Here is a 24,308-nt window from a genome sequence, read left to right on the forward strand (position 1 = left end):
CTGACATTGTACCAATTCTTAAATAGTACTTCCTCCATTACATCGCCCAGATTGTAGAGCCAGAAACGCCTTCTCTCCTCTTTTCATAGTACCCAAGTGCATCTCTTTCTCCCCAATCTCAGGGAAGGGCTATGTCTCAGTCATCTGTCTCTACAACACAGCCTTGCACACAGTGAGCAACCAATAAATATGTAACTAAATCAGTATAAGTAAGAAAAAGCTTAAGTTTGTCTAGTCCTAGAAGCCCCCTCCATAAAATATATAACTCGACACAGGGCCAAGATGGAGGCTTAGACGGACACGCTAGGTCTCCCTCTACAACTAGAGAGGAATACAACTACTTCAAAACAAAGGATAACTAGAAATTCCAGAAAATAAAACTACACGGAAGTCCAACATATGAAGTTATAAACCAGCGGTGCCATTTGGGCAGGTAAGAGTTAAAGTGGGCAGTGCTGTTTGCGGTCGCACCCGGAGCGGCGGGCGGAGAAGAATCCCGGCTGCGCAAGCCCCTGGCTTGCGCGACTCCGGCGCTGGGGAGAGCGGCCGCCGCATCGCCTTGAACAGTGAGGCCCAGGGGGGCGGGAGGACGGATCCCGGTCTCCTAGCTGAATAACTGTGTGAATCCATCTTGGACCCCCGCCCCCAAAGAAAGCACCACAGGGCTGCGAAATAGGTCTCGGACAGGCAGGCGCCGGTCGCTAATTTGTGACGCGTACACAGGCACTGCCCCCGACAGCCAGCCCAAGAAAACAAAACGCATCTGTCAAAATGAGGCAGGCAACTATAGAAATACCGGTAACACAACTCACCAGGCAGCAGATAGAGAACCTGACAGATGAACAGATAAGAAACCTGTCAGAGGCTCAGTTCTGGGCCATTGTTATCAGGTGGCTTACAGAATTCACAAAAGAGCAGGAAAAAGATATGAAAGAAGCGAAAAACTTTCATAACGAAAGGAACAAAACCGCATACGAGACAGAAGGAAAGGAAATAAAATCCAGAGTTCATTTCAACAAACTGGAATATGGAGAAGGAACAAGCAGTCAACCAATGCAGCGAGAGGAAATGGGAAGCAACAATGAAAGGACCAGAAACCTCTGGGACAGCTATAAAAGGCCCAACATAAGAATCATTGGTTTGCCAGAGAATGAGGAAGATGAACTAGAACTTGAAAAATTGAGTGAAAATATAATAAAGGAGAACTTCCCAGACTTGGGGAAGGGAATAGATCTGCAGGTCCAGGAAGCAAGGAGAGTTCCCAAGAGACTGGACCCAGGGAGAACCACTCCAAGACACATTATAATCAAAATGTCAAAAATTAAAGATAAAGAGAGAATCCTAAAAGCAGCAAGAGAGAAGAAAAGAATAATGTACAAAGGGGTCCCAATTAGACTATCAGCTGACTTCTCAAGGGAAACCCTACAGGCAAGAAGAGACTGGCAAGAAATATTCAAAGTAATGAAAATCCAAAACCTACAACCACGAATACTCTATCCAGCGAAATTGTCATTCAGAATAGAAGGACAGAGAAAGTGTTTCCAGGACAAAATAAAACTGAAAGAGTTCATTAGATCCAAACCACTGTTATATGAGATGTTAAAGGGACTGGTTTAAAAAAAAAACAGAAGCTAGGGAGATGAAACAAAGGCAAACTAAATAGGCAACGAGAGTGGAAGAGGAACTGTGGGTACGGGAAGCATATTGGGGGGAGGTCAACAGGGAGGGGGAATGGGGAAAGGGAGGGAGATGATATAGGAATTGGGGATCAAGGTAGGAGGGAATGGAATAGACAGAGAGAGGTTGGGAGGAACTGTATGCACAACTAATGGACATAATCTAAAAGGGGGGGACAACTGGAGGGAGGGGGACCACCGGGTGGAGGGGAGCAGAGGGAAGGGAAATTGGCACAAATGTAATAATTTAATCAATAAAACACATTAAATCTGAAAAAATATATATATATATATAACTCATTCCAGTTGCAAAAAGACAAAATTTTTTCCTCCACTACACAGCAGTCTACATTTGGAAAAATAGTCAAGATAAGCCAGATGTCAGCTATTCAATGCTTTAAAACTGTGCTAAAAGGGTGAATGGTTACAAAGACATTAAAATAACAAAGATCATGCTCTTCAAAACTGCCATGGTCATGAAAAACAAGGAAAAACTGAAAACTATTATTACAGACAGAAGGCCAGTAAGGAGGCATCACAACTAAATACGATGTGGGATCCTGGGAACAGTAAAAGAATGGAGGAGAAAAAACAGGTGAATTCCAAATGAAGTCTGGGGTTTAATGTTAATTTCTTAGCATGGAGAACCTTACCACTGTTATGTAAGAGGTTAACATTAGAGAACTGGATAAAGAATATAATATGGAACTCTGCACTACTTTTGCAACTTTTCTGTGCAACTAAAATTATTCCAAAATAAGTGTCTTTACACAAAACAAAACTGTGTCCAAGGTGAGTATTTTCCACCATACTCACTGATGACCCATCAATGCCAGACAACACTGGCTGACAGATGGCACTGAGGCTTTCCAAGAGTCAAGACTATTCTGGTAAACCAAAGTGAAGCACCAAAGCCAGGTGCACAGTGATCAGATTCAATCTCATCTGCTATGACAAAATTCATGGAATCCCAGTGTGGTCTGCAGAATAATGCCCCCAAAGAGGGCCACATCCTAATCCCTGGAACCTGTGGATACTTTAGATTACACAACAACAGAAAATCAAGGTGCAGGTGGAATTAAGGTCACTGATCAGCAGACAGGGAGAGTATCCTGGATTATCTAGGTGGGCCCAATATAACCACATGGGTCCTTAAAAGTAGAAGATGGAAGCAAAAGTAGTGGAGGAGATCGTGGCTTTGGAAGGACAAAGAGATGCAACATTGCTGGCTTTAAGACTAGAGGAAAGGGTCCATGGCAGTGAACATCATTATACCCATTTTGCAGGGAGAATAACTGAAACTCAAGTTCTGGAGCCTGGGAAGTCTAAGGTAAAGATCGTAGCTGACTCAATTCCTGGCACCACAGGCTGTAGAACTGGAAGAGGAACTTTGTTATCCAGAAGGAGAAACTGAGGTCCAAGTGGGAAGTGCCAGTCTCAGCCCTCCCAGTTACTAGCATAGTTTCTCCAGCATGGCACCGAGGATTTGAAAGCATGTCTTGTCTCCTCGGCTAGATGGCAGTTCTGGAAGGCCAAGATCACGCATACTATCAGATTATCCTTGGATCCCAGATCTAGCCACAGGAAGAGCTTATACATGTTTGTGGAATTGACGGCTTTCTCACTTCCATTAACGTATGACAGGACAGGGCTGTGGGGAGCTACCGGGTAGATCTACCCACTATCCATTGCACCCACCACTGAGATTGATAGGCTGTCTGTTCAAACCCAAAATCCTGGGTGAGAGTTTCATTGGCCCAGCTGGGATCAAGTGTCCAGTTATGGACATGAGAGGAGTGGGGCTTCCAGGGTTTCTAAAGGAGAGACAAAAGTATTGTGAGCTGGGGAGATATTGCTGATGTTACTTCAGAATTACTTAAAGAGACTCCAGGTCAATACAGAGGCGTAGTAGACAAGCTTCACCTCCTCAACAACCACAGAAAGAATTACAACCAGATCTGAAAAATAAATAACCAAAACCATCAGAAAATAAACTATATGAAAATCTAACAAAAAAAGATTTAGCCCTGGTTGCTGGAGCTCAGTGGACTGAATGCTAAAAGGTCGCCGGTTCGATTCCCCATCAGGGCACATGCCTGGGTTGTGGACCAGGTCCCTGGTTGGGGGCGAGCGAGAGGCAACCACAAATTGATGTTTCTATCCCTCTTTCTCCCTCCCTCCCCCTCTCTCTAAAAATAAATAAATAAAATCTTTCAAAAATAAAATAAAATAAAAAATACAAATTTCCTGAAATCAGAATCACCCAAGAGCTTGTAGAATATTAACCTAATACTGCAAGTTCTTCAACGTTTCAGACCCCTTAAGGCCAGGTTTTCTTCTTTGTAATCATCCAAAAAGGCAATTATTTCTTTTCAGGTGTTCTGCACGTCCTTTAATTAGCCAGGCATTTCAGTAGTTTTTTTAAAGTTAATTCCTTCAAGAGTGTTGCTTTGGGGTTTTTTTGTTTTTGTTTCTTTTTTTTTTTAATTTTTACTTCCTGTTTTACAGGATGTAAAACCACATTTAGAAACGTGGTACATACTGGCAAGGCTTAACTTAAGAGAAATAAGGTTCCTCACTGCTCCTCTCATCCTCTCTATTTGAGATAAGTTGAGACAGTATAACCATAATGACCTCAAGTTTACATTATTGCCCAAAATTAAATGAAAGTTTTTTTATTTTGCTGTATATGAATGCAGTGAGGGGAAAAAATAGTTATAACTTTAGCTAAAAGCTTATGAACCAAGCAGCCTATGCAATCTTCTCATTATATGGAAATATTCTTTATACCAGGATATTAGCATTCTCAGTCTGAAGACCACCACTGGGAGGGAAGGAAGGGACACATTACCCATGCGCTGAGAAAAGAAATCTAGATGAAAAAAATAACCTGAAAGTTAGTATTACAAGTTAAATTGCAATTCCAGCCACTCTTAAAGGTCAGTTTTTTTAGAGCTAAACAAGTCATTGGGGAAGAAGAAAATTTTATGAATTTTATTTAACCTTGACAAAAAACTTTGATCTAATTGGTCAAAAACATTTTGTCGAGTCAAGGCCAACAATTTTATACAGCAAACAGGTGCACATTGGTTTCTTTACAAGTGAAAAAGGAGTGCCTACAGATTTTCAGGATAATAAATAATTCATTGCACACATGCCAACGGCAGAAATGGAAACTTGGGTCTTGCCCTCAGCCAGGCAGTACAGACACTGTAACATAGGTCCCCTGACAACCACCTCAACTTTGGCCTGCGGAGGGATGAGGATGGATCAGGACACATAGCATCAAAGAAGCCTTGGCTCAGCAAGAGGAATTTCAGTCCTTTCACACTGAAAACTCACTTAACTCTGTATTTACAGAGCCAGCAAGTTCGAGAATGGTGTCTTTAAGTGGTTTCAACCACAACCAATTCCTCTTGTCCCTTATTACCGAAAAAGTTAAGTCACACAAATCCAACTCACTATACCCAAACGAAGAACTCAAGTCTCTATCACCTAAATTATGCCCATAATTAGTCTTTTCAAAAGCAGCCATTTTGTCAGTCACATAATGGTTTATTTTTTTGTAAAACATAAATGGGAAAATATAACACACAATTCCATTTTGGTATGTTTCCCTCCAAAGACATTGTTGTTGTTTTTCTTTATTAAAATAATAAAACTGTAAGAAGGGGAAATGTTAAGGGGCCACCTCCATTCTGGGGAATTTATATTTAAACGGAGGCTTTGGCCTCAACACCCAGGAACTTTTTTATAGAGTGAGTCAGAAAGTATAAAAATAAACAAACAATAAGATGCTAAAACTTTCAAGTACTAGAAATCTAAACCACCATTTATATGACATGTGGTCAAGTGCTCAAAATTCTAGATAAAATACCTAAGTACTATGAGCGGGAACAGCAACGAACTATACACTCGGTGAGACTTGGACTATGACCCCAAAAGCACCAGTCCTACTAAAATTGCACTCACTTTCCTTTATTATTTTCCTGTATCTCTTGTTGTGTGCCAGCTTTAAAAGTCATGTTCCATACCTTTATCTAAACTGTAAAGGCAAACTTTAATGAAAACAAGTGGGAAAATGGCTGATATGCACATAGCATAATTCCTGGTCAATCAAATAAATGAAAGTTCATGACTAAGTTTCACCTGTCAAAATTACTCAAATACTTCCTTATATAGGCTTTAAACAATTCAAGAAATATTTCTTGAGCACATTCTACAACTAGTGTCATGCCTAGGCTGGGCCATTAGGTGACCAAAGAAACTATCCCTATCATCATTAAGCTTACAGTCCTTCTATCATCGGGACAGGGTAAACCAATCATTACATATTTAACCACTTGTGTTAAGTTCTATGTGGCGGTAACAAGGTGTGGTGGCCATTTTCCTTGGGAGTGATGATTAAGAAGACTCTCTAAGAGAAAGCAATATTTAAGACCCAGAGATTATGCAGGAGTTATTCTGGAGATTTGGGGTGTGGGGGGAGATTTGCAAGGGAGGTAAGGAGGGACACTCATCAGAACCCTGGTCCATACAAAAAATCTGCAGGAGTCAAGGCCATGAAAAAATAAGGCATATGACCCTGGCCAGTGTGGCTCAGTTGGTTGGAGCATCACCCTATACACCAAAAGGTCGCAGGTTCAATTTCTAGTCAGGGCGCATACCTAGATTGTGAGTTCAATCCCAAGTTGGGGTGCATATAGGAGGCAACATCGATATATCTCTCTCCCCTCCCTCTTCCTCTCTCTATAAAATCAATAAATATTCATTTTCTTAAAAATGCTAAAAAAATATAAAAAGATATTTAAGTACATGGCTGAGTCTAGTTCTGGCTTAAAAGATAGCATGAATAAGATCCACCAAACAATAAGAAAAAAGAGCCACTTAGGAGCAGAAACATCTTTATGAGAATTAACAAAGTAGTTGTTAAAATGGATCATTTCCTAAACCTAAAAAGGCTTTATATGTTGATTGTCTCTAACTGCCAGTTCCAAGAACTGAGGATTGACACCCCTTCTTGTACATAGCTTTAAGATAAAACTGAAAAGTTGAACTGCACAAAAATTCCACTTGAAATTCAAATGAAAAGAACACACACTAAAAACACTTCAAGACAATAATGTTGAGTTCATTCAATTTTTGTACAAAGTTTATCAACTATCCAAGCTCGATCCACACAGAGCACTGACTAAACAGCAATAATAAACGAACAGCATGTGGTGAGACAAGCAATAGATCATCATTTTCACCTATTAAGTAGCAAATACCTTGCTATTGAGGGAAACTCATCTATTACACTTACCATTGAGCGATGAAGGGACTTATACAGGGTTATAGACAGATCAAAACACTTCTTTTGGCAACAAATGCAGATTATGCTCTGAACCAGAATTTATTGACACTCTAAGTTATTTAATTGGTCATGGGCTTATTGTCCTTATGCAAAAAAACTCTTCTGATATGTGATGAAACACAAACTTACTATGTGAAATATACTTAAAAACCCAAGGCACACAAGGATTCTTGAAAAATAGTCTCAATATTCCTTAACCTGACTTGTAGAAAGTTCTACTTGTCACTGCGTCAACACTGTAATTATAGCTAACATGACAGCCACTAGTCATAAGCAGCCCATCTGGTTCAGAGAGATGAAAGGCACACTGCTGGTGCAGTGTGATTAACATGGCTGGTCCACAGAGGGTCTAGAGAAAAACATCTGACAGTGGCAACCCAAGTAAGAAAGCTGACACAAAGTAAGAACTGCAAATGAGGAATTCAGAATTACATGACACCTTTAAAAACTAACTTCTGGTAAATTTTGTTATGTATATTTTACCACAATAAAAACTTTTCAGAAAAAAAAACCTTAAAGTTTCCAATTTGGATCAAATCTAGCAATATCTTTGGGTAGCTTTTTAACTAACTCAAGAGGCATGCACAAAGAACACAGAAAAATGTCATAGCAACTTGGTCTTTGTTTCCTCCCATCTCATTCCATTCAAGAGGCCCAGCCTATCAAATGAGATCCTGCTTTTAAGCGTGAAACTACAGAAAGAGAACAACAGCTGAATGGAGGGTGGGGGAAGAAACACCAAAGATAGAGCTCCAATTCCAGGGTCACAATCAAAGTTGAGCAAGATGTTTTTCCTTTTTTTTAAGTACAGTTTCAAAGTAATACCAGAATATTTGTGCAATCATTCTCAAAAAGACAAACAGAACTCTAGGTCTTCCAGGATGGCCAACATTTTATTAAGAGAAATCAAGGTCTCAAAGGCATCAAATAAACAGTCTCAGGGTCTCTGATTTATAACTATCCAAGTTATGCCATTGACTGGTTTTGCACAAACCAAAAATAGTAACTGTTTCAATGGCATTTTTCCACAAGAAATATCATCTTACATCGTTTTGCTGAATTCATCTTATCATCCCACCAAAAGGACCAAGATATTCTAAGCTTTTCAATTCAACAACCATGTACACTTTTACTCAGTTGAAAAGGAATGTTAAGGATATTGCTTAAAACACTTTAGGAAATTCACAATACAAGAGGGCCTGAAATTTGATTTCTCTATAGAAAAATTTCCAAAACCACCCTGTTCTTGCAAACAGATATAAAATGTCTCTAACTTGTAGAAACCATGAAACCTAAGTATGTTAGGAAAAAAGATGGTTTTCAAAGCATAGGGCCCTCTTAGACCAGCTTAGTCTTCCAAAAACCTCCTCCAAAACTCCTTGGAAGCTGGGATACAAGACTGGCTTTCCAAAAATATAACAGAAACAGAAAGCCTTGATGGGGCACCAGGAACAGAGCAGACTTCAAAAAATTAAGACTCCCCCCAAGATGGCGGGGATACATTTTTAACAGCACAATCCCTCTTTGAGAGGGGACTGATTCCACGAGGCAGGGCCAACCACACACACACACACACACACACACACACACACACACACACACTCTCACTCAACTCTCTCTACTACACACACACACACACACACACACACACAAACACTCTCACTCACACACTCTCTGGTGTACACACACACACTACCCCTCCCCCCCCCACCGCCCTGCCAGGGGATGATGAAATGAGGAACGGAAATTAACATTTCAGGCAACGTCTCACATTGTTCCTGGAGGCCAAGGGCTGCTGTTGCAGCCGCCACTGCTTCCCTCCCACCCGCCCCCCAGTCCCGCCTACCCTCCCCCCAAACAACACCCCCAGAGCTGCTGCCCCGAATTCCTGCCCTTCTGCGAGCCCACGCGCGCCTCCTGCAACCCGGGCACCCCTACTTTCCCTCCAGGCCCTTGGCTCGCCCGCCCTCTCCGGCTCTGAGCCCGAAACCCGCCAGCTCCCATTTCAAAACAGCGATAATAATAGGGACACTGGGAATAACAACCACCACCGCTACCGTGAAGGCGCCCCTCCCGCGGGTCAGAGGTCGACGCCACGCTCTCCAAGTGCCCTGGATCCCCCAGAGCCCACCCTAGTCCCTTACAGCTGCCTGGGCCTCGCAGACCCACCCAGCGGCCCCCAACAGGCCCTCAAAGCTGCCTCGGGCGCCGAACCCCACCCCTTAGCCTCTCAGGGCTGCCCTGAGCCCCCCAACCCCACCTCCAACACCATCAGCTCCTCACGGTTGCTCCAGGCCCCCCAGGCCCACTGTCGGCCCCTTATGGCTGCCTAGGCCCGCCCCGGAACCCACTCTCAGTCCTTCACGGTTCCCTCCGGGCCCCCAGGCCCACCCCGGAACCCACCCTCAGCCCCTCAGGCGGCCCGGGCCCCAGGCCCACTGTTGGCCCCTCACGGTTTCCCCAGGCCCAACCGGAATATCCGTAAGACTCTCAAACCCACCCTGGAGTACGCCGTAGACCCCTCGCTGCTGGCCGGATCCCCGGGCCCGCCCTGGAGATCCCCCGAAAGCTACTCACTGTTACCTAGACCCTGCGGGCCTCCCCAGTCAGCCAGGAACCCATCCTCATCCCCTCACGACTGCCCTGGACCGCCCAAGGCCACCCTCAGCCCCTCACGGCTGCCCCAAGCTCTCCTGGAGCCCCCCCATCGGCCCCTCGCCGAAGCCACAGACCCGCCCGGAACCCCGCGTCGGCTCCTCATGGCTGCTCCGGGCCTCTCAGCACACCCGTAGCCTACCCTCAGTCCCTCAGGGCTGTCCCAAGCTCCCCAGGTCCACCCAAAGCCCCCCGCCGGCCTCTTATGGCTGCTCCGGGCCCCCTAGACGCACCCGGAGCCCACCCACGGCCCCTCAGGGCTTCCTCAACCCCCCAGGTTCGCCTACACCTCCCCATCAACCACTCACGGCTGCCCCAGGCCCTCAGGCCCACCCGAAGCACCCCGTCGGCCACTCACGACTACTCAGGGCCACCCAGGTTCACCAGGAGCCCACCCTCAGCCCCCCAGGGCTGCTCCAAACACTCCAGGCCCGGCTAAAAATCCCTCATCAGCCCTTCACTGCTGCCCCAGGTCCCCAGGCCCACCCGAAGCCCCCGTCGGCCCCTCACAGCTTCTCTGACCCCAGGCCCGCCAGAGCCCGTCGAGATGCTCTGCCCGGCCGGGAAGGCCTGCAGGCCGCAAGACCGTCCCACGATCTGGCGCCCACCAGACTCCCGCCCCGGCGGCAGTTCTCACCCGGCTCTAGGCGGCGCGGCTCCGCGGGCTCAGCGGCGGCGCGCAGGCGAGGCCATGCAGCCCCGACCCGGCTCCCGGCCCGCGGCCCGCGCGGGAAGGCGGCGGAGGCGGCACGGGCTCCGAGGCCGGCGAGACGGCCCCTCGGGCGCGACCGAGCTCGGTGGCGCCGGAGCGGCTCGGGCGCTCACTGAGGGGGCGTTGGGCCGCGCGCTCTGCGGCGGCGCCTGCCCGCCTGTGGCCCTCGCTCCATAGCGATCCCGCTCGGGCGGCCTCTGGCTCCGGGACCCGCGGCGGCTGCGGCGGGTGCCGGCCTCATGAGACGCCACCGCCCATTGGCCAGCCGTATCCGTCACCGCCATTGGCCCGCTGCGCTGGGCAAGGGCTGCTAACGTCACGACGTCAGGGAGGAAGTGCGCGCGGGGTGAAGGGGCGACGGTGCAATTGACAGCTTTTTGTGACAGACCTAGGGCGGGACCAGAAGGACGTCCTGGGACGGATTGGTCAAGGTCGTGCGTTCAGGCGCTCGGGACTTTGGAGTAGCAAGCAGCTGTATTGGCTGCCTGAGTCACTAACAGGGAGGGTAGGTTTTTAGTTCTCGGACGTGACAATTGGCCTTTCCAAGTGCCGGAAGCGACGCGAGGAACTGTGGAGAACCAGGACTGGGTGTTTAAGGAACCGGAAGACGGAATGTGAGTTTGTTTAGCCCGAGCCCGCACTCCACTGGGACTGGAGGCCTTTGGTCCTAGCCTGAGAGAAGTGTCGGCACTGCTTGCCGCGGAGCCATGCATAGTTCACTCATTCTTGTGAGCCCGCAAAGCGCGGAGCGGTCGATGGGGTTGAGCGGTGGTGATTTGGTTGTGGCTGGGTCAGGACTCACTCTTAGTTTTGTTTGCTTGTGGTTTTTTGTTTGTTTGTTTTTTGAGAGAGAAACATCAATTTGTTGTTCCGCTTATTTATGCATTCATTGCCTGATTCCTGTATGTGCGTAATCGGAGATCAAACCCACAACCTTGACTATGGGAGACGCTCTAATCAATTGAGCTACCTGGCCAGGGCTGTTTGGCACCATATTAAGTGCTGGCCTTGCCACCTAGCAAAGTGTGGAAATAGTAGTTGTGCTATAACCAGTCTTTCAGACTCCTCTGGTGAGCCAGATTCTGCTCTTTCCACTTAAAACCAGTAATTTCCTTGGATGAGGGATGACACCTCACAGTAACTGCAACCATGCATAGGCTGGCGAGCAGCCATGAAAAGATGAGGCAAAAGTACCTATATTTGCCACATTGTAAGAATTACCTGGTGAGGACTCGCAGGGCAGCTCAGTTGCTTAGAGCATCTTCCTAGTATGCCAAGGTTGTGGGTTTGATCCCTGGTCAAGGCACATACCTGGGTTTCTCTCCTTCTCTTTCTCCCTCTCCCTCTCTCAAAATAATCTTTTAAAAAGTAAACTAAAATTAATTAATTAATTTTTTAATTAAAAAGAAATTTGCCCTGCCCAGGTGGCACAGTCAGTTGGAGCGCCAACCCGCACATACCAAAAGGTTGTGGGTTAGACTCCAGGTCTCTTTCTCTCTCTGTCTACCCCCTCCCCGCCCCTCGCTCCCTATCACCCTCCCTCCGTGACCCTCCCCCTCCTCTCTCTGTAAAATTAATGAAAACATTCTCCGATGAGGATTTTTTAAAAAAAGAATTACCTGGTAACATTGATAAAAATTTAGACTCCAGGCACCATACCCACCTATTTTATCAATCTGTTTTAAATAAGAAGAAATTAGAAACTAGGTTTTTTTGTTTGGGGGCTTTTGTTTGCTTTGGATTTTTTTGTTTTGTTTTGGGGTTTTTCTGTTTGTTTGTTTTTTGTCCCTAACCATACTCATCCTTGGTAAAATGTGAAAAATGCTGACCTTAGCCAATCAAATCTCTCCCCAGAAATTTAAGTCAGAAATATGAATGAGGGGGCAATTTGCCTTGGAAAGAATATGAAAATATACAAAGGTAAAAGCAAAATGAACTTCTACAGAAGCAGAACCTCTAACTCAGTGGTTCTCAACCTTCCTAATGCCGCGACCCTTTAATACAGTTCCTCATGTTGTGGTGACCCCCCAACCATAAAATTATTTTCGTTGCTACTTCATAACTGTAATTTTGCTACTGTTATGAATCGTAATTAAATATCTGATATGCTGGATGTATTTTCATTGTTACAAATTGAACATAATTAAAGCATAGTGATTAATCACAAAAACAATATGTAGTTATATATGTGTTTTCTGATGGTCTTAGGTGACCCCTGTGAAAGGGTCGTTCAGCCTCCAAAGGGGTCGCGACCCACAGGTTGAAAACCGCTGCTCTAACTAAAAAGTATGCTGTAGGATAAAGAAATGCAAAATAAAGAGAAAGAATTAAGTCATTTAATGAATTGATTCAAAAATGTTTATTCAGCCCTGGGCAGTGTGGCTCAGTTGGTTGGGTGTCATCCAGTGAAGCAAAAGATCACCAGTTTGAGTCCCCCCCTCAGGGCACATGCCTGGGTTGTAGGTTTGGTCCCTGGTACGGGCACATTCCAGAGGCAACCGATTGATGCTTCTCTCTCACGCCCATGTTTCTCTCTCTCTTTTCCTTCCTCCCTTCCCCTCTCTCTAAAATTTTTTTTTAACGTTATTGAGTGTCTGCTATCCACTGGACACTATATCAAGGACTGGGAATTCAACAGGAACGGAGAGGGTCTAGTCTCTACCAGCCTGTAATGTTTTACCAGGCAGGAAAAACACGTTCATCAAATAAACAGAAGAACCTAGTTACAAGCTGTGAAAAGTGATTTGAAAGAGAAGTATACAGAGTTGTAAAAAAACAATGAATGAAAATCAGGTCTAGTCTGGAAAGTGGCCTGCAGAAGGTTTTTCTAAGGCATTTGCACTTGAGCTGCTGACAGAAGGTTGAGGAAGGGTTAAATAACTAAGATACAGTGGGGAGGGCATTCTAGGTCTTGTGTACAGTGAGATAGCACCTAACCACATATGAGTGTAGCATTGGAAATGTGGCAAGCACAAATTGACATATGCTGTGAATATTCGAACACTTAGGTCCAAGAAGAAAAAAATTAAAATCTCATAAGTAAATTTTTTGTGTTTATTACATGTGGAAATGATATTTTTGAACAATTGAATAAAATACAATGTTGAAATTAATTTTACCTGTTTCTTTTTAATCATAGCTACTAGGAAATTTTTATTTTTAAAATGATTTTATTTATTTATTTTCAGACAGAGGGAAGGGAGGGCGAAAGAGAGAGTGAGAAACATTTATGTGAGAGAGAAACATCAGTTGGTTGCCTCTCACATGCCCCTAATGGGGGACCTGGCCCACAACCCAGGCATGGGCCCTGACTTGTAATCGAACCAGAGACCCTTCAGTTCACAGGCCAGTGCTCAATCCACTGAGCCACAGCAGCCAGGGCTAATTTTTTTAAAGATTTTATTGATTTATTTTTAGAGAGAGGGGAAGGGAGGAAGAAAGAGAGGGAGAGAAACATCAATGTGTGGTTACCTCTCACACACCCACAACTGGAGATCTGGCAGGCAACCCAGGCACTTGTCCTGACTGGGAATCTAACCAGCAACCTTTGGTTTACAAGCTGGTGCTCAATCCACTAAGCCGCACCAGCCAGGGAAGCTACTAGGAAATTTTAAATGACACTCTGCTGCATTTGGTTTTTGTTGGACCACCCTGGGCAAAGGGGCAATCTAAGTGATGTCCTTAAGGTGAAGAGAGGCATGTTGGCTTCTCTTTCATTCTTTCATTCAACACATATTTAAGGTTTCTTAAGTACCCACGTGTGTCCAGCACCATGCTAAGGCCTGTATTAAATATGGGGTAATGGAGGGAGTTGTGCTAACTTAAGATAACCTTTGAGCAGAATCAGGAGTGAGGAAGCAAGGCATGTGGATTTGGGGAAGAGCACCCAGGTTGGAGCAGGAAGGCACCCCACAACGACAGAGCAAGTTGGGGTAGACAAGTTGAGGGAGGTGTCTGGGCGAGGGTCAGGACTCAGAGTTGGGATTTCACCCTGGGTGGAAAGGTAAGCCACTGGAGGATCACAAGGAGATGGACCATGATCCGACCTCCTGTTTAAAGAATCAAAGGATCACTCTGTAGATGACAAGAGCATAGAAAAGGTGATGTGAGGTAGTAAATGATATCTGGACTTACGAGACACTCAGCTCTGGGATGTGTTTTGAAGATAGTGTTGGCAAGATTTTTGTGGGCTGTATGAGAAAGAGAAGGGTCCAGAATATAATTGACATTAGTCTGAAGGATCCTGGGGAGGTACAAGTTTGGGTTGAAAACTGGGAATTTAGTTTTGTACAGTTAAGTCCAAGATGCTTGGGTCTCCATGGGGTAATAGGTCAATATAGGGCACTAGGTAGGAGGGCAGCAACAGAGATGAAATGGGCAGGGCCAGGCAAGGCTTTGCGGGCAGGGCACTTGAGTGATTCTCAGCCTGTGAGCAGCACCAGCCAGTAAAGGGCTTTCATCGGGAGGTACAGGAGCAGAGTCCTGTCTTAAAATATTGCTCCTGAAATAGTGTGAAGGGCAAGAACATGATGAGAGTCCAGGTGGGAAGCTGTCCCAATAGTTCCAGAGGAAAGAGAAACAGAAAGAGCAATGAGGAAGTAGTGAAGGGGAAGATGATAGAGTGGCGTCAGGTGGCAAACAGCGTCTGCTGGGCCAGGAAGGGAATTGAATGGGGCTGCCAGAGAGCCAACTTTGCCACATCTTCCAGTTTTTCCATAGATATTTGAAATTAAATTTTTATAGGACATTTCAGTAAAAAGCAATCAATTTATCAAACATTGTGTGGACAAAAAAAAAAAAAAAATCAGATTTACAAATTCCTAATCTTGATCCCTAAGGGGTGGTTCTCCAATACTTTTCTGGGAAGCCTGTTTTCCTTAATGAAGTTAGTTACCTGAGGCCATCCAGAGATTCTGTAGCTCTGGAGTGAGATCTAGAGCAGCACCTAAGGGCTATCTTCCAACTTCAGAATGTCCCTCAGGCCAGTCTGCGAGGCCTGGCCTTGACGGGTTCCTGTGCTTATTCGGTGTTCATTGTAGCTCACTCCACTCCCCCACCCCCACCACCAAAGGTCTTGGATTCATCCTGCAAACATTTATTCAGGGCCTACTAATTTGTCAGGCACAAATTTAGGAACTGATGATTTAGCTGTGAACAAAACCAAGTTCCTGCCAAAGCAACTTACATTCTCTTACCTTCTGTGTTCCCTAGAATCAAAAGAAGCTAATTGTTGATTAAATGTAAGCCACACATGCCCTGACTGGTGTGGCTCAGTGGATTGAGTGCCTGCCTGCAAACTGAAAGGTCATCGGTTGTATTCCATGTCAGGGCACATACCTGGATTGCAGGCCAGGTCCCCAGTTGGGAGCATGCAAAAGGCAAATAATTGATGTTTCTCTCTCTTTCTCTGTCCCTTCCCTTCCCTCTAAAAATAAATCAATAAAGTATTTTTTTTAATAATAAAATAAAAATAAATTTAAGCTACATGTGTCTCCAGAAAAGTCCAGTGTCTGGGTGGTGTTTTATGCCCTCGCAGAGAAGAAACAATATGTTCTACTTCATTCTGGCCCTAAGCAAAGACCCTCCAAGCACCTCTCCACACACCCACTCCCCCTATCTTACCCCTCTACTGTGGACTGAAGGAATTATGGAGCTTGCTGAGATCTCATGGGGCATGGGGCTCTCCTCACCCTTGCAGAACAGCCAGATGTCACTAATAAAAAGGAGGCAGCCCAGCCACTTTGCTTTCTTTAGGAACCAGTCGTCTAAGTCATTCATGGCAATTCTAACATATTTAGAATTCTCTACTAAAGTGGCAGAATTGGCCAGAGCAGGCCCATGTTCAGGCCACCTTCTTCTGCCTCTTCCCTCCTGACTGTGTGATGAGAACTGACATCTGGGTTTGGGCCTAGCCCCAGCTCACAAGTACGTATTCTTAGCACTAGAATTTGGAACCCAAGCTCATTTCACAATAAATTATTACATGCTTCACTTTCCAGTTACCATAGCTCTGTGGTATATCACCCTCCCAAATATCAAGGGACGGAGGAACTGTGGCATGAAACAAGATTCATATATTCCTAAGGCCCGTGACCTTAGGACCACCAAACCCACCCACCCCCATAGTTAAAACTGTACCCAGGGTTTTCCTATAGTTCTACCAGTTTTGATGCCATTTTAAAGTATAAATATGTGATGTATTATTTTCTTTAATTACAGTAAATAACCATAAATCCAATTAGAGTGAAATTAAAATAAGTCTTCCTAACATTTTTTCCTAGTAAGGCTGTTATCATATTGCATAATGTGTTTTTTGTAATGAATTTCGGCCTACAAAAAGCGGTGGCCTTACTCAACTGAATAACATTCAACAAATGTTTGGGTGTCTTCTGTGTGCTGGACACTGTTAAAGCAGAGAAAAACACAGAAATCTCTCAAACATGCTCACAGTCCAAATAGTGAGGACTTGAAACACCATGTTGTGATTATGTAAATAGTGTAAAACATACCAGAAACTTTGGTGGATGGGCATATTCAGTGAGTTAACAAGACACCCATCTGTAGCCCCTCTCCTTGTGTTTGCAAAGGAACCACAAATTTACCAGCATAGAGCCTCTGCCCTTCTCCATCCCTGGAACCTAGCCTTAAGAATCCAGCTGAGCTCTGCTGGTAGCACTGATTGGGACAGCAGCCCTCTGGCTAGTGCCAGTTCTGTGAGTAACTACAAAGCTTTTTTTCCAGGATGGTCAATTCAGAACCTTTTACTAATGCTGAATTCAGTAAAGAGTTAAAAACATATTCTCCAAATTGTCCCTAGGTACTTTAAGATGTCTTAGCTGCAGATAAAGCTCACAGGCGATAATCTTTAATCTGTTTCACTCACTTTCCTCAGGAATGTACATGGAATTTTTCAGTAGCTGTATGACATAGGATGATGTTATAGCTCTGACAACTGAAGAATGTGTGATCTTATGTTTTAGACATTTCTCCGTTTTGATATTAACATGGTAAATATAAGTAGATTGCAACTGACTTAAACAAAAGCTCTTAGGGCCCCTGGGTAGGATTGACATATTTATGAGGCTAAAGACGTCCTGAGACTAGCCTTGGCCAGGTAGCTCAGTTGATTAGATCCTCATCCAGATATACCAAGGTTGTAGGTTTGATACCCAGTCACGGCACATACAAGAAACAACCAATGAATGCATAAATAAGTAGAACAACAAATAGATGTTTTTTTTTCTCTAAAATCAATAAGTAAAAAATATTTTTTAAGTCGTCCTGAAATGGTTTGTGACCTATTTGCTCAGGCTTACTGCCTCCAAAGGCTGTGCAGCTGTGAATGTGGAAGCACAGCACCACCTAAATGGCAATTATACCAAGGTTCATCCCCAATGAACATAAACACATTTTTTATTATGTGTAATCTGTATTTAATACTTAAACAATAAGATCATGGCTATAGCTCTGACTGGTGTGGTTTAGTGGGTTGGGCATCACTCTGAAAACTGAAAAGTCGCCAGTTCGATTCCTGGTCAGGGCATATGCTGGGGTTGTGGGCCAGGTTTTTGGTTGGGGGAGTATGAGAGGCAACTGATTGATGTTTCTCTTTCACATTGATGTTTCCCTCCCTCTCTTTCTCTTTCCCTTCCCCTGTCTTTGAAAATAAATAAATAAAGCCTTTAAAATAAAAAGACCATGGCTGTGGAATCTGAACTCAGTTTTTTGTAGACAAAGCCCCATGCACAACTCTCCAAAGATAACACAGTCTTCAATAGCATACATTCTGGGACCACCTCTGCCCTGACTGTAACCTTGGGAAAAATACTCACCATTCAGGGTCAGTTTCCGCACCTGCAATGGGGCTAAATGAGATCAGTTACCTGGTAGGACTTTTATGCAGATTAACACCTCCTACTTGGTTAGAACTGTCTTTGGCATGTAGTATACATGAGTGCTAGCTTATTGTAGAACTAAAGAGATTGTTACCTTAGCTTTTTGGAGAGTCGTGAGGGTTGTAGCACAGATAAGCATGGGCATGAGAATGGATACAGTGCTCCCGCAGTTTGGAGGGCATGGCTGCTGTCTGCCAGCAAGGATGGCTGTTCTCAAAAGATGATACAGGGCCCTGGGGTCTGGAAGTTATGTGTCACTAAACCAAGTGGTAGGCACATGACAACTCAATGAGGAGGAGAAGAGTGGTTCAGCTTAGTAGGGTGGTAGGGAGTTTGGGGGAAATGGTAAAAGATCGTGTGTGAAGGTAGAGTATGGCCAGGCTTTACTGTTTTGTGAGCTGGCACGTGGCCAGTAGAGCTGTCCCATGTGTCGCTTATGCACCTGATGGTAAGAAACAGAGACCTTTGGTGATGGGTTTGCTGTGGGAGATGATGCACCCTGGTCCAGGTCCAGGCTCAGGAACCTGGACATCAGTCACTAGCACTTTCCTAGAGCAGAGAGCCTGAGAACTGCTAACACCTTCCTGCTTCACCTGGTCCCTGGTCTGGAGACAGGATTTTATGAGTGCATATACCTTTTGCAACACTATAATATAATACTGGGAACAGCACAGGTGCTCAGTAGTATAGGACTTAACATATTTTGTCACTAAACCGAGCTTTAATTTGCAACTTTAAACTATCCAGAAAATAAAAAGATAGATTTCATATAAGTTCATATTGAAATGCCCTGGATCGCTCCTGCATTTTAGTGTTGAATACTGCAAATCATCTTCCAGTGATCCTCAGCACAGCACCCATGCTGGCCAGCAAAGCTGGCTTCACCAGGCCCCAGTGGAACTGCTACCTCACCCTCTTTCCCTAGACCTCCCAGACATGTGCTTCAGTTCTTCCCTTCTGCAATAGAGAGGACTGTAAACATAGTCCACAGGATTTGTTTTATTTACTCTGTTTACACAACTGTAACCTCAGATAGGATTGCCTTAGAGCCCAAGTAACAAACTCTCAAGTGAAAATAAAACAAAACAGCAGGGATGGAGATGGCAAAACCCAAACTGCATGCTTTGATTTTAAGCATGTATAAAGCCAAAGTATCCTGTCTTCAAATCATCTCCAGTTGAACTCACTGAGTTCTCAAGCCTCCTCCAACCACAGCTGGCCATGAATTTTAGAAACACAGGATCCTCTGGGGAAAACTGCTGAATGTGCCACGGGAGATCCTGGTGCCTAGCCATGATCTGCTAGTGTGTATGTTTTTCCAGGGGGGTCAGGGGGAGTGGCTTAAGTGATCTATGATTCGAATTCTATGTAGAAGTGGCCACCTCTTCCTCTGTCAAATCAACCCTGTGAATTACAGTGAAAAGGAGACAGTGCCTGAAATTGTTCTCTGAGACCTGAACCTGGTAGCTGCTGCTCCTGGCCAGTCTGTCAGAAAGGGTGGCTTATCTGGGTGCTCAGGCTGGGTGGTCATGTCCTGTTGACACTGTGGCCAGCTGGCCTTGTCTCCATGGGGCTGTGGGTCTTGCAAAGCAGCCAGCCACCAGGGTAAACATGAAGCCACCTAGTCTTTCCTGTGCCTCTAAAGACCAGCTCCTCTCACCCCACATCACCTCCATCCAGACCTTTCTCTCTCGCCTTGTTGCAGCCTCTTCCTGCTATCCCCTTCCCCACCTCTTGACTTTATTTGCTGTGAAGCAGGCCAAATGATGCTTTTACAACAGACCAATCAGTCCTTGCTCAAAATCCTCCACACCCTCCACTTCAAGCACAAAGGCAGGGTCCCACCAATAGCAGCAGAACCCAGCACCATCGGCCACTCCAGCTTATGCCTGACTCCAGCCCTTCCCACTTCCTCCAAACTCCCTCCACCACACCTGACCCTCATCCCAGCACATTCCCAGTTGTTCTGGGAAGACACTCTTCCCTTCACTCCTGCTCTAACGTCCCCTTTCAAAATAGCAAATTGTATGTTACCTATATTTTACCACAATTTTCAAAAAGTCCCCTTCCCTGCAAAGCCTGCCCAGACCCCACCCTACCTCAGGCTTTGTCTCTGTGACCTCTTACAATCTTCTCTCATATGTGCTTTGTTGACTCATTTTACTTTTGTTTCTCCCCTGTCACTAGAAGGGAAGCTTCTCGAGGATAAGCATCATTTTCCTCACTGCTGTGTCTGCAGTACCTAGGACATGGCTACATAGTCAATATGTGTTAAAAACAATTCCATTTTATTCAATAAAAATCTCCTTTTCTCTCTAGTTCTTCTTCATTCATTCTCTGTAATTGCTTTGGGAGCCTCTCACCAATCTCCCCCAAAACTCACCCCATGAAATTCTTTTGCCCTGTCCATTTCGTTCCTTCTCCGACTCTATCCATCATCTTTACTTTGGGACCTTAACAGCTCTGGTGTGTCTTTCCTCCATCCTTTTGCATGTCTCCTTTCTTTTTACTTATTTTTATCCTTTCTCTTTTTGTTCTGCATTACAAAACATCCAGGAATGGATTAGCGGTCTCTGAGGACAGGGAGTAGGAAGTTCTAAATGGACAAAGCAAGATTTTCTTTAGCAGGTAGGCAGAAAAGGCAGGGATGTCTGTGAACACTCATTTTTCACTGAGTCTTTTTCCCTGCCATGCTGTGGCTGTCCAAATTCAATGTGGTTCATGGGAACTTCTACAGAGACAGATCCACCACTGATTTGCTGCAAAAAAAAAACATAATGACCATAGACCTCTAGGATCCAGGCCCAGCCAGCTGGTGAATACTCTGTGCCTTAGTGGAAAGGCACAAAGGCCTAGGACTGTTTCCCTTTAGGGAGACAGCATACCCTGTTCCACATGTTGAAATGGAGCAGCTCTGCCGACATTTGCCAGCTGTGGATTATAGAGTGGAGATATAGCCAATCTGATTACTGGCTACATCCCAGAGGCAAGCATAGGGAAGAATCCTTTTGGCTACATTGACACATTCAACTGAAAACTGTTGGGAGACCATATACTGACAAGCTAACTCTTTCTTGCTACAAATATCTTATACCTGGGACAGAGAGCTATCTGGCTAGTAACTTTTAGGCGTAGGCTATAAACTGGACACCCAGACATGGTCCTTCTTTACTGGTAGCTGAACCTAGATGAGGCTTCTGAACTCATAATGGGGAGTTGAGAAGGAACCCTAGACCACTGCTTAGCAGTGACTCCCCAGTGGCTAATGGACCTGGACAGGCAAACCCTAACTTGAACAGATGAAAAGCCAATGTAAACTTGCCTCATAAGAAGGGGGTAGACTCATAACAAGGAAATGAAGAGGGATCCCATTTGCCGTGACTGGATCTAGGGACTCGAACGGGCTGTTCCAATTCTTGCCTGTAGCCTTGGTTATTTTACTTTCCATGTGGACCAAATTCACTCCAATCATAGCTGACTTTCTCCCCAGGGGTGGGAAAGGTGCCAGCAGCACTCTGGATTTATCCTTCTATTCCATGACCCCAAAAGCAAGGTCCCTTCTCCATTTTCAAATAGAAGTCCCAAGGAAGGACCTCTCTGGGCTGTAGCCATGATCTGATTGGCTGTATCTCCACTCTATAATCCACAGTTGACTTTCCCATTCCTGAACCAATTAATGTGCCATTAATGTGACACTGTGAAAGATTGGGATCACATGACTGGGGAATTTTGCTAAGCAGGTCTGAACAGCAGATATCTTCTATAATCATCACTATGGTCAGTAGCCTCCAAGCTGACCCTCAATGACTCCTTCCCCCCTTAGGTCATCCCTGCCACATGGTACCATGTCATGTGAGCAGCCCCATGGAGAGTCCACTGGGTGAGGAGCCAGGTGAGAGTTTCACCATGGAAGCCCATCCTCTAGTGCTAGACAAGCTTCAGATGACTGTAGCACTGTCAGTTCAACTGCACCCAAATGAGAGACCCTGAGCAGCCAGGACTAGCCAGTCAACCACTCCCCGATTCCTGTCCCTCAGAAACTGTATAAGATAAACACTCTTGTTTGAACTTGCTAAGTTTTAGGGTAATTTGTTGCAAAGTGATGGATAGCTGATACACTCAACAGAATAAGTGGTTAAATTAATGAATTCAATAAGTACTGTCCACAGGTATGAGAGTTAAAATTTTGAGAAGGTACAGACCCTGCCCTTTCAAGCTCTCTCCTAAATATCTGTCGAAAGTCCCACACCAAATAGTCTTAAGAAATATTGAGGAACACGTAGCTATTTAGTCAAATACAAATTCCCGTACAGGTTTTTTTGCTAGTAGAAATAGATTTGCATCATTTCAAGAAGAATGAAATCTGTGATTATGAAATCTTGTTGCATATGTGATGAGTAAAACCCAGTTAACAAGTGATATGAGAAGAAAGTTTCCTAAGACAGATCTTTAGTTCAAAAACAAACTTTACCAAAATTCAGAGATAAAGAAGTTTACTCAAACATTCCACAAGGAAGTATATTTTATGGAAGACACCCTAATATTTGGCAAATAACTGGTTGTAGACCAGATCATTCAAAGCTGTGGGACTTAGCCTTAGAAGGATGAGCTCACCTTCCTGATTACAGTGCAGCAATTATATTGTGCAACAGTCGAAGGGCTTCAAAGGCCAGGGTAAGTGTGAGAGCAACTGAGCTTTAAAAAAATGTTTAGAAGTTCAGTTGCTGCCAAGTTGACTAATTTGGAAAGGAGCCAGTAATTATTTGTTCTGGTATTGATAAGGTAGACTAGATCTTAAACCCAAAAAGGTCAACTTCTGTCTCCAGAATACTGAGGTCTTATTCCTATTTTACAGGCAAGGCACCAACAGATGTTCCAAGAGCAGCTTGCCTGAAGCCCTTCAGCTAATATTGAGCAAGGACTCTACCATGCAGAGGAACAGAGAAGGTGGAGTTCTCAGGATAGGAGTAAGACAGATGCATTCTCTGCTCCTCTCCCCCTAAGGCAGCCCAGGTTGAAAGGGTGGCCCTTCCACAACTCCTGAGGCTCATTTTGCTCATGGATCTTAAACTGATTCTAGAACAAATGGCTTGTGGTATCAGGAAGGCAGTGCAGAGACCTAGGATATACCCTGACTAAAACCGGCAGCTCACTGTGAGATTGCTTCTCAGAAGATTAAGGGAAGCCACGTTGAAGTGTCCTGATGAACAGAGTTCAGAACTGAGGAAGTACGAATTAGTAAACAGAAGTTGTAAAGTACCAAAAATAAATAAATAAATAAAGATTGCAGTGACGGAAATGGCTGAGAGGAAAATGAGGCTGATGTCCTGGTGGGAGATGAAGTAGGGCCTGTGAGCCAAGTTAGATCCTGTGAGCCAAGTCTCTCCTACAGAGCCCTCTCCTTTAGGTCCAGGGCATGGGGCACCTGAATCTGTAAAGGAAATCCCTATTGCACAGGAGCCTCTGCTCTGGGCCCCTGCAGAGGTGGGACTGAAGCAGGGTGGGGTTCAAAGTCATGATTTACTACTTACCTGAGGCCTGGCACACAGCCAGCCTTCAAAGCACATGTTAAATAAATGTTTGAATAAATGAATCAGTAGTCTGTTTTCCCAGAACCTCATTTCCCACGACATCCTAGGAATAACTTCTGGATATGAATGCCTTCCTGGTTCACAAGTTGCTTTCACATACTATAATTATATTTTACTTTGACAACAACCCAGTGGGAGACACAAGGCTGGTATTAGCCTCATTTGACAGATAATTATCATCCCCATTTTACTGATGGGAAAATTGAGGCTTGGAGAAGTTAATAACATGCTCAAAGTCATAGGCCGAGAAAGACAGAAGCCAGCCAGTGTTTTTTCCCCAGAGGCTGGCCTCCTGCCATCACCCTGCAGTGCTTACAAATGAATCACCAGGCAAAGAGGTGGAAGCACAGTAACAATTTTATTTCAAACAATATTGGTGAGATTGCATCTTATACTCTTTAAGTTTGTTAGAGGCTTTGAATC

At 44.7% G+C, this 24,308-nt stretch overlaps 1 protein-coding gene and 1 long non-coding RNA gene across 3 annotated transcripts in view; one reads left to right on the forward strand and one right to left on the reverse strand.

Moving 5' to 3' along the window:
• Window positions 1-10,424, reverse strand: part of ANKRD11 (ankyrin repeat domain 11) — a 245,423-nt gene extending 234,999 nt beyond the window's left edge. For both annotated transcript variants that reach the window (XM_090260379.1, XM_090260378.1), the window contains exon 1: window positions 10,325-10,424. The gene's annotated coding sequence lies outside the window, so the exon portion shown is untranslated. The remainder of the gene's footprint in view (window positions 1-10,324) is intronic.
• A 405-nt stretch (window positions 10,425-10,829) lies between these two features.
• LOC149994424 (uncharacterized) lies at window positions 10,830-23,887 on the forward strand. Its single transcript, XR_016507702.1, has 2 exons — window positions 10,830-11,013; window positions 23,150-23,887. It is a non-coding gene; the product is annotated as an uncharacterized LOC149994424 (long non-coding RNA).
• The last annotated feature ends 421 nt before the right edge of the window (window positions 23,888-24,308 follow it).

Source organism: Furipterus horrens, unplaced genomic scaffold, assembly GCF_987537825.1.
Source record: "Furipterus horrens unplaced genomic scaffold, mFurHor1.1.pri manual_scaffold_13, whole genome shotgun sequence".
NCBI lineage: Eukaryota > Metazoa > Chordata > Mammalia > Chiroptera > Furipteridae > Furipterus > Furipterus horrens.